Source organism: Candoia aspera, chromosome 1 (genome assembly GCF_035149785.1).
Source record: "Candoia aspera isolate rCanAsp1 chromosome 1, rCanAsp1.hap2, whole genome shotgun sequence".
NCBI lineage: Eukaryota > Metazoa > Chordata > Lepidosauria > Squamata > Boidae > Candoia > Candoia aspera.
Genome location: NC_086153.1, coordinates 322,786,623 through 322,797,724, shown reverse-complemented (window position 1 = coordinate 322,797,724; position 11,102 = coordinate 322,786,623). Strand labels below are relative to the sequence as shown.

Below are 11,102 nucleotides of genomic sequence, written 5' to 3'. Positions count from 1 at the left end.
CAGGGAGGTGTGAAAAACCTTTTAGTTGTAGGTTATTACAATAAATCCACCTTTCCCCAAGTTTCATTGTATTGTTTTCATTGTTCATTTGTGTTCATTTTGGTGTTTGGATTTTTAGGGGAGGTGTGTACATTAAGATTACACTAAAGGGAGCGGTGATGACAAAAAGTTTAGGAACCCCTGGTTTAAAAAATTATACAGTATTAGCTTGTCCCAAAATTAACATATTGAATGAGAAATATACCGGGTTGATACCTGGCTTAAAAAAAGTGTAAACCTGGAGCTAAAGTCAGCATGGAAGCCGAGCTGGTAGCAGCTAGTCTTAAGGTCCACACCTGGCTTTAAGCGAAGGTGCTACAGCCTGCTCTGCCGCTGGCGGTTTTCTATGTATTCATGTTGTAAGAGAACATGGCTTTTGTGCTGCTGCTGGAACTGGAGGTGGCGGTGCTGTGTGTACACGCTGGCTTCAACTTGGCGCACGGCCCGAAATTCACCCAGGAGAAGTGGGCGGCTGGCCCGCCGATTCCAGGCACGGCGGAGGAAGGCGAGCGGGTGAAGGAAGCCGCTGGGGTCAGAAAGGGCCTCCTGGCCTGGCCGGGCGCCAAGCGCGGGCTCGGGCGGTTCCGGGCTCGGCATCGCGGCTCCGCCTCGGGCCTGGATTGGCGAGGGGCCTCGGCTGAGGCTCCTCCCCGCCGAGTTGGGGCCGAGCGAGGGAAGGGGCAGAGGAGACGTCGGCGAAGGGAACCGCGGCGGGAGACGGCGGAGGCCCCGAGAGCCGGCTGCTCAGCTCGCCTCCTCTCTAGGTAAGGCAGCCGCAGGCCTCTCTAGAAACAGCCCGCGCCGTGGTCGCCTAGACCCGGCTGCCTCCCTTCCCGTTCCGGTGGGCCGGGGGTCCTCTTTCTCCACGCCTGACCCCCTCGAGGGGCTTCCCGGCCATCGCTCAAGGACACATTTCGGAAGAAGCGGCCTCGGAGAGCTGCCCCCCGTGTCTCTTTGGGAGAATGGCCGTCCGATCTCTCCAATATCTGAGGGGCTGGAGGGGAAAATGATGACTTTAGGAGCAGAAGCCTCTCCACTTTGGTGTGAGGAAATTTCGGGTGGGGGCTCCTTTCCTTGTCTATCATTAAGAATTAGGGATTGGAAATTTTTCCCCACACCCGAAGGTCGTGGAGGGGAAAAGAAGAAAAATATTGTTCCAACTGTATAAAATTGAGATCGTTTTTTGAGTTTGTGCTCCTGAAAGAGACCTCCTCTCTGGATAAGGGATGGAGGTCCTCCATGTTTAGATTTTGGTTTAAGATGTTGGCTGCCTTTGCTTTCACAGTTGGAAAAGGCAGCTTAATTTTCTGGGTTTTTTTTTTTAACCCAGAGGGTCTCTGTACGAATATCTTCTGTAATTAACATTTTATCATGAAGGAGGTAGTGCAGAATTGGGGAAGCTGCTCTTGCTTGCAAGATTTGGTACTGGGAAAGATTTCTTCTCTCTCAGATTGATGGGGATCTGAGACTGGGCTTTGGAATAACAATTCATCTCATCTATAATTAGGGTTGCCTTAAACCTTAGACTCAAAATTTAGCTGGAGCAGACAGTTTTCTGCTCCACTTCAATAATTTCAGGGCATACCATTTACCTCATGCAGGTATTCTGATAGGTTTGAGTCCTGGCCAAAGGGATTGGTAAATTCTAGCAAAATGATCAATTAGCCATATTTTAAGGGCTTCTCTCTGTGATTTGTAAGTGTAAGTAGAAAGAACCTACTATTTTTCTGTGTCTGTGTTTCAAGAGTGTGGAAGAAGCTGGTGCATCTTTCCACCCTAGGACAGCTTCAGTGTGTAGGAGAGATTCTGTATGCACTTATATTCTCTTATGCCTACAGGTAAAATCAAATACATGGTGTGTCATGAGTTTCATTCCAAATGGAAGGCTTAAGAATTTATTTTTTGCTCTCAGCTGAACTTTCCTACATGTTGGATTTCTTCTTTTTACCCCATCTTTTAGCTTAGTTTAAGTCAACTGTTAATAAAGTCAACTTTAAACCAGAATTACAACTGAATGTGGTGGTTGAGGAATAATGAGAATTACAAGTCAGTCTAAAAGTCTGATTGTATTTTGGGCACTTTAATGTGTGCCCTTGTCCATAATGGTGGCAGCTTTTGTGTTTGATTGGGTTCTTGCTGTAGCATATTTTAGTGTTTATAGGCATGAATAATGCTATGATGTTAGGACCAGGTTCTCGATTCTGCTGAAAGAGTGGCTTTCTCATTGACTGTGTGGCTGCAAGTATGTAAGGTTGCTTCTAGATTTTACTTACACCCTTTGTTTAAAACAGGAATGGACAACTTGTGGCTCTAGGGTACCATTCAAGCCTTGTTTAATTCCAAAAATCCTCTGTAATAGAATTGGTCAGACCTCTGATAAGAGCTATTAGTCCCTTCTCTGCAGCCTGTTGCTTGAGAGAGAAAGAATATTAAAGAAAAAAGTACATGAGAGAAAGAGAGAGAGGAACAATAAGGTGTCAGAGAGGTGTCTCCATACATTTTTTATTGTGTCTTCTATATTGCTTGTTTCAATCTTGCCCATAATGTGGCTCCCTATAGAGTTTTTGTGTAATGCAGCCCTTGTCAGAAAAAAATAGCCTACCCCTACTTTAAAGCTATATAAATGCAAACCTTCTGGAAAGCTTAGCATGCAATGAAAAATTTATCTTCACATTTCTGTTTCTGTTGAGGAAACTTCAGTCATTCATCCTTTAAAATGCTCCAGCTATTACTGCTACTGCTTCCCTTTAAATAGAATTTTTTTCCTCAAGCAGCGATAGCTAAAGAGTTTTCTTGTCTGTGCCTTTTCTGTCATAGGAGCATTTACATCACTGCCTTTTACTGGGATAAAGTGAAAAAAAAAGTGAAATTGACAAGTGCTATCAATTATACAGTTTGTCAATTACAGTTTCATCTCCCTCTTCCCCCACCTTGAGCCTGTATTGTAGCTTTCTTTAGACTGATGCCCTTTGGATATTTTGGACTGCACCTTCTGTAAATGTAACTCAGCATGGTTATGATGATGGGAGTGAGATATTTGATATTAAGAACCCTCTTTGGGATCCCCATAGGTGAACAATCTGGAACCCTCACATTCTGTATAAACCACTCCAGCAACACCAAGTTTCTTTCCACTTTGAGATAGGAAAAACATAAAATATGTAGAGTGTAATAAAGATTTAACACTGTTGAAAAAATAAATCAGTGAGGGATTTTTTTCTTCTACCCCAGTTCATATGTAGGAGGTGGCCGCTTTATTTTATGTCATTATCTCATCCATCATGCCCTCAGCTTCCCCTCCCAATTATTAAGGATGGCCCCTGGATAGCAGGATGTTGCCCATCCTGCCATAAGGCTCAGGGGTACCCTGGTAATGAAGTGGTTGCTCTTATATACCACCATGGAGGACTTGGAGATATGTCTCAAGGTGACACAATAACATCTCCAAAATTCGAAAGCCCCAAATAAAATATCTAAAAGAATCCTAAGCAATCTTTCTCTCTGGTTTTTCTTCATGGAGTAACAATAAAACATGTAACATGTGAGATTGGCTCCCTCCCTCTGGGACTTTAGGAGACAACTAAAGACCTGGTTCTGTAATTACGCCTGGGGCGAGAGAGAGCGTAGTTATTCCTGGGGATGGTTAGTTTCTTAGAAGGACCTTGCTCTGCTTGCAAATCACAGAGAACTTCCAGCCATTGGGGTTTTTATCATATTTATTTTATTGTGTATTATAGTGTTTTACAGTTTTATATTTTTATATTTATGTTTTATTGTAAACCGCCCAGAGTCCCTTTTGGGAGATGGGCGGTGATAAATTTGATTAATAAATAAAATAAATAAAACATCTGCCTGCAGTGGCACCATCCAGATTAAGCTTCAGTATTTCATTTTGCTGAATGTCTAAACCTTGTATGGTTAAGCATCTATATACTATGTAGTTCCACCTAACATTGGAATGATGTTGTGTAGCGATTGGTGGTGATATGGTACCTCTATGGCTTGGGAGCCATGGCTTACAGATAATGTTTTGCTAAAATACAGTATATTAATGCAGTGGATATTAAAAATAGTTCATGGGTTTTCTCTTCCCTGCTTTTGTGAGTGCTTTTTTTTGCCTTCTTTTCCTCTGTCTCATTGTTGTACAGTGACGGTTACATAAAGAGGATGTTGTGTAATTGGATTGGACAAAATGTTGTAACATGCAGAGCAACACCTCTGAATTTACTAATATTGCACAGTAATGTGCTCAAAACAGTGTGTAAAGAATGAGATAGCATCAAAACAGTGTGTAAAGAATGAGATAGCATCACATCACATTTAAAATATTGAGCAAGTTAGTATCTCTGAAACCAGTAGTGATGTGTTCAATGGCCTGGTTAAATATATTCACCTTTTTCTCTTTTTTAAGCAAAAGAGATAATGATAGTAACTTGTGATGCTTGCCAGGTTTGAGGCTTACCAAATGTTTATGGATGTACTTTGAGCCATACAATTAGATTACCAGCCTGAGCCTTTTATTAACAAATGAAAAGAACATCACTCCAGGTTGTTAGACTAAAAATATCAGAAAGCGTAATTATGGTTAGACTTAATCTGTGTTGCATCTTCTCGTGTAAGAGACAACATATATAAGATTGCCTTCCTCTACTTTATCCCATCACATTCTTGTCTGCAGAGTGCCTTGATCCATGCCTACTGATCATAGATTACCAGCCTTTATCAAATGCACTTTTATTCCCTTGATAAGAAAGTATAGAATTCTATCACCCAAGTCTGGCCAGAATACTTGTTTCCCATTCATGCTGGAAAGGAAGAAAGAATTTGGTTTCTTCATCACTTGCTGTTCCACTATGTATTGATTGGCTGAAAGTGTTAATATTACTGTCTTAAGAACTCCCATGTTTCATTCTTGTTTGTGTGCCAGAAGGTGTTGCTTGCTGGTAATATTTTGGAAGGCTGAAGATTTCATGAATTTCAAAGGCCAGTCCTAACTTAAATCCATCTTGCTAATTGGCCTTGTGTGAAATCACAACCCAAGACTTCCCATCTTGAAGACTGGTGTACTCGAATGGCTTTAAATAAAAAATAGGCACACCACCTCGTTCATTTAAACTTTAGGAGCTGAGGTGCTGCTGGTTTGAGATATAATGAATAGCTTGGAGTACACTGTTAATGCCAACTAACCCATCTTCTGTTTTTTTTTAAGAGTTATGAGGCTTATAGGAGTGTGTTTGTTGAATATTTTATTTTAAAAAATGACATGGCTGACTATATGTGGACATGGGAATATGCTTTTATTTTGGCTGCATGTTGCATTAATTGCTTCAAGAATAGTAGCACATCATGTGCTTATATAGTAGCACATCATGTGAACTACCAAGAGTCCTTTGGGTTTGTGGTGGGACTAAACAAACAAATAAATACTTAGTGTCAAGAATTCTGAAGCTTGTTGTTTATTCGTTTAGTCGCTTCCGACTCTTTGTGACTTCATGGACCAGCCCACGCCAGAGCTTCCTGTCGGTCGTCAACACCCCCAGCTCCCCCAAGTCGAATCTGTCACCTCTAGAATGTCATCTGTCCACCTTGCCCTTGGTCGGCCCCTCTTCCTTTTGCCCTCCACTCTCCCTAGCATCAGCATCTTCTCCAGGGTGTCCTGTCTTCTCATTATGTGGCCAAAGTATTTCAGTTTTGCCTTTAATATCATTCCCTCAAGTGAGCAGACTGGCTTTATTTCCTGGAGGATGGACTGGTTTGATCTTCTTGCAGTCCAAGGCACTCAGAATTTTCCTCCAGCACCACAGTTCAAAAGCATCTATCTTCCTTCGCTCAGCCTTCCTTATGGTCCAGCTGTCACAGCCATATGTTACTACGGGGAGCACCATTGCTTTAACTCTGCGGACCTTTGTTGTCAGTGTGATGTCTCTGCTCTTAACTATTTTATCGAGATTTGTCATTGCTCTTCTCCCAAGAATTAAACATCTCCTGATTTCCTGGCTGCAGTCAGCGTCTGCAGTAATCTTTGCACCTAGAAATACAAAGTATTTAACTGCTTCTACATTTTCTCCCTCTATTTGCCAGGTATCAATCAAGCTGGTTGCCATGATCTTGGTTTTTTTGAGGTTTAGCTGCAAGCCAGCTTTTGCACTTTCTTCTTTCACCTTCATCATAAGGCTCCTCAGTTCTGAAGCTTACCCAGAAAGAAACACATCTAGTCAGGGACCCTCTTGGCAAATACTGATCATGTTCAGGAAACTGTAGTCAGGGAACTAACGTGCTAATTGTCTCACACTTAATCAAGTGAAGGACCCTGACAGCACTTTCTCGCTCTGCTGCCAAGGCCAAACTTCATAAAAACCTTTTTACCAGGCAGCACTTCCTATTTTTAAAATATATGTATATAAACTCAGAGCTGCTGTGTGTGTTGTGGGAAAAGGCTAACATTTTCCGTCATCCTCTTTGTTTCCCGAAAGAAGCTGCCACATACTTCTATGTATGGCAGATGAATAACAGTATAATACAGTAGTCCCACATCTCATGCCCTTTTCCTAGAGGGCTTCCCTAATTGTAAGCTAGCTACTAGGCTGGATTTAGATAACATGTCAAACCATGTAGGCAAGTTAACCTTGGCAAGTTCGTGTTCTAGTTTTGGCTGGCACAGTAAGCCACACTGTCACCTGGCTTAGCATGCAAGCCAGTCAAGGGGAAGTAGTTGACCCTGACCATTTCTCTCTGTCTCTGCTGCAGCACTCTTTTAGAGACAATTGGTGCTAAAGAAACATAAATGAAGTGTTGCTCAGCGGCATCACCTTCAGTACATTCTGCTTTTCTTTGGGGGAGCTCCCAGTTTTGGAGCCTGGCTTAAGCATGGGTTCTTCTGCCAGATTCTGAAGGATAAAAAAGCAAAATATTCTCAGTTGCTGCTTTTCCCTTGCCATCTCCTATATTGGTTAGACCCGGGCCTGCTTAAGTCATGAATGGTGATGGAAACTATTTTAGTTTAAAAGTACCTCGTAACAGCTTATAAACTATATGAGGATCATAAAACTGACATATCTGAGAATGGAACAATAACTTGCGGTGTTTCTGAGATGTTACTTAACTTGCCTAAGCAGAGTTCTAGCACTTGACATATTTCTCTGTCTCTCCACTTCCCAGCAAACCCATGAATTACACTTGCTGTTTCTACCATAAACTTCATTTACCTCTGGACTTTTACCAGCATCAAGTGTGGTCCTTGAAATCACAAGTGGAAAATACTTGCAGTGCATTTCCTCAATAATAGAGTGCCTAATCCTTTAGCTTCAGGGACTGGGTGTGTTTGGGATACTGATTGCTGCGAAGCAAGGGAGTGGCAGTGACAAAATGAAATAACCTCTTTCAGTAGTTGTGCTTCTTTTGCACCCAGCATATGCCTGGTGCTGCATGACTGTTTTATCAATTGTTTTTACTGGGATTTCAGTAAACACATGGCAGCAAAAATAAAACCTTGTGTATTGAGTAATCATTAAACAGTCAGCACCACTCCCTTGCACATAGCCCATGCCCATTTCCTGGTCTTGCATGACTTGTTTCCTTTTAGAGAATATTTAAAAACAGGGTTGCATTGCACATGCTTCTATCAAGTTTTTAATTTAATTTTCTCTAAATTATAATACTGAAATGACTTGATTTTGTATAGTAGAAGTGCTCCATTTCTTAAACCACAAAAGATTTTCTGAACAATATATGCACCTGCAGAATATTCTTTTTCTGTAGTTTTAAAATAAATTGATAACATGTGTCATTTTGTTTAAACATTATATCCTGCATTGCTGTGCTGGCTGGCTCAGAGATGGGGAACCTGTGGCCTGAACCTCAAGTCCCAGCCTCAGTCCACATTGGCCATGCTAGGTCACTGAGTAGAGCAGTAACATTTAGACAATTGTAGAGTTGCCACTCCTGGGCTCATCTATATGCTGTGGAATATATTGATTTTTCCAGTTTTTAGAAAATTGTACTTTAGCTTCTGTTAGTAAATGCCATTTCAGTGTTCACTGTATTCTTTTTAACATGTCATTAAATCACACAGGATTACTTATGATGCTGATGTATAGCCAGTAATTCTCTCAGTAATATGATCACTGTTTTCAGGATTTCTTCACATACTTCCAGGATCACAGATAACAGCTTTGTCCAGGCACCTAGGGTGGACACTTTCTATAACCACTTTTATGTAATCAGTATAATGGTCCTCTCATATGGCTGATCATTGTACGGTCCTATTATTCCTACCAACTTGGGGCTTATTCAGTATCCACGAGACTTCTGGGATCAAAGAGACACAAGTTCTCCATTGCACAAATGTGCAAGTTCTCCTAAAATGGGACTATGAGAAAATTAAAATAAAATATGAGAGCCTGTGTGGTACAGAGGTTAAGGTGCTGGACTAGGAACAGAGAGAATCGGGTTCTAGTCCACCCTCAGCCATAGGAGCTCACTGGATAATTTGGGGCCAGTCATTCTCTCAGCCCAACATACCTCACAGGATTGCTGTTGTGAAGAAAAGTATGCTTATGTTCATGCTATAACACAACTGGCTAGGAATTCTGGAAGTGGTAGTCCAAACACATTTGGAAGGCTGGGAAGGACATTGAGATAGGGAAGACTAATAATGTAGGCTTTGGAGTTAACAAAATGTCTGCAGATAAAGATATGGGATTATGCATTCTTGTTTAAAATACATATCCTGTAAGTATAGAGGTGAATATCTTTGAAAATTGGCTTTGAGATTCTTTGCTTAGGAATTTGGAAAAGTACCTTCTATTTCAAGAATAAACTCTTGGAAATGTTAAGAAGAGAGGAGAGTTCAAGATAAACTTTTTATTGTGCAGTTGCCCTGCTTCACAGAATGGGAGCTTCAGACATTGTCGTCTTTCTATTTTTCCCCACAGCTACTTCCTTTTTTTCCTTACTAAACGAAATCTTTTAGGTTGGAAAAGACTGAATAGCTCTACAGTGTTTTTATTGGTAGAAATAGGAGCCTTCTGGAAGCACACCAAGTTATGTAAAAAGGCTTTAGGCTTCTAAGATCTAGAAGGTTAAGAATAAATTATGAGTATCAGAACTGGATTTTGTCCACAATCCTCTCATCATTTTTTTAAAATCTAATCCTGGCTACTACAAACTTCCCTAAATGATATAATTTCTCAGAAGGTGTACATCTGCAGTTAGCTTTTCCTTTTTATAAGTGCTGTGATGTCACAGAACATTTTTATGCATTACCATGTAAGGAAGCCATTTTACACATTTAAACACATAGCTATATGGAACCAAATTTATGTATCAAAAATAGTAAATATGACATTATTTCTAATAATATATTATGCCAGTCAAAAATGTATTGTACTAGTCAGAGTATGTTTACCTGCAGTTTGTGAAGCAAAATACATTGCAAATAATAACATAACATTGTATGTGCTACCTAATGTTTTTAGAATTTTTTTTTAAATGTATTTGTGCCTTCAAGCAGGCTTGACTTCTGGTGACTGTCTGAAAAAGTCCATTCTGTTTTCTTGGCAACATTTTTGGACGTGGTTTGCCATTGCCTGCTTCCTAGGCCTGAGAGAGAGTGACTGGCCCAAAGTCAGCCAACTGGCTTCATGCCTGAGGCAGGACTAGAACTCACAGTCACCAAGTTTTTAGCCTGAGCCTTTAACCACTACACCGAACTGACTCTCATTTAAAAAATACATGATTATATTCTTTTCCCCATCCCAGGGATTACCTGTAATACTCTCATGAGCCACAGACCACTAAAAGGTAATCACTGATCTGTGCTTTCTTTCTGTCCCAGCTTAATCCACTTGATCATCATTGATTCAGTAATACAATCCAGGTGGTTTTTCCACTGGATTCTGCTACATGTATATAAACTGGCTCTATAGCCTTCATAAAGAAATGCATTATTGTTTTTGATGCTGATGGCCCTTCCTGTAATAATCTTCAATGGCATCGAAAGATTTTTCTGATCTTCAGAAAATCTTTTATAGAATCAAGATCATGTAAAATTCTTCAGCTATCCAGATCTTCACATGGCTTAATAATAATTCATATGAAAATCAATTAGTGGATTTGCATCTGTAGCATTAATATGAAAGTATTCCTTTGCATTTAGACTAGAAATTTGCAATGGGGGGCCCACTAGATGTTCAACCCCTACTGCCATATTCTAGTCAACATAGCCAAAGGCAGTGTTTCTCAACCTCAGCAACCTGCTAGCTGAGGAATTCTGGGAGTTGAAGTCCACACATGTTAAAGTTGCTGAGGTTGGGGAACACTGGCCAAAGGTGAAATGTCATAGGAATTGCAGGCCAAGATTTGGAGCTCTGTGTGCCTGTCCATCCTGATTTAGATTTAAATGTGTTTGTGGAAGGAGAGTAAATAATTTGGCCTGTAACTCCAACTGGTACACCAGCAGAGGGGTGGCACATCTTTGTGGGAATATGTCTGTTCTGAAGTGAGGAGGTATAATGGGAACTTTATACCTTCGGCACTGGAAAATAGCTCCAGAAGCTTAAATTGCCCAACTGAAGAACTGCCTACTTGACACAAACCCTCAGACATTCATCTTTATTGGAGGCCGTTCTCTGCGTGGTCATTGGTGAGAGACAATTCTTGATAGTGGTCCCCAAATAATAGGTATTTTTTTCATATTAATTAATTATCCCTGTTAAATTTTTGGTCCCAGATTAAAGTTATTTTTCCAAGTTTTAATGAGCAGTGGATAGAATTAAATGTTCTGCAAATGGAATAAATATCTGCTTGCACATTGCAACGTCCGCTTGTTCTTCTTTTCTCTGTGAATCACCTAAATCTGTTCCAGATAGTTGGGTGACCCTCTGGACAAGATTTTGGAGAGACATGGAGAGTTGTGGACAGGGAATCATTCTCCTATTCTATGCTACTTCTTGCTCATGCAAATTTATTGCTGAATTTTGCTAAGAATCTTTGTGTACATTGTTTTATCTGGATATTTATTATTATTAGTTTTATGTAGTAAGTTCTAATTGAAAGTGGCTTTG

The 11,102-nt window shown here is 40.6% G+C and overlaps 1 protein-coding gene across 1 annotated transcript in view; it reads left to right on the top strand.

The window, feature by feature from the left end:
• The first annotated feature begins 702 nt into the window (after window positions 1-702).
• The window catches only part of FBXO34 (F-box protein 34), a 58,216-nt gene continuing 47,816 nt past the window's right edge, over window positions 703-11,102 (top strand). Inside the window, exon 1 of the mRNA XM_063290505.1 lies at window positions 703-803. The gene's annotated coding sequence lies outside the window, so the exon portion shown is untranslated. The remainder of the gene's footprint in view (window positions 804-11,102) is intronic.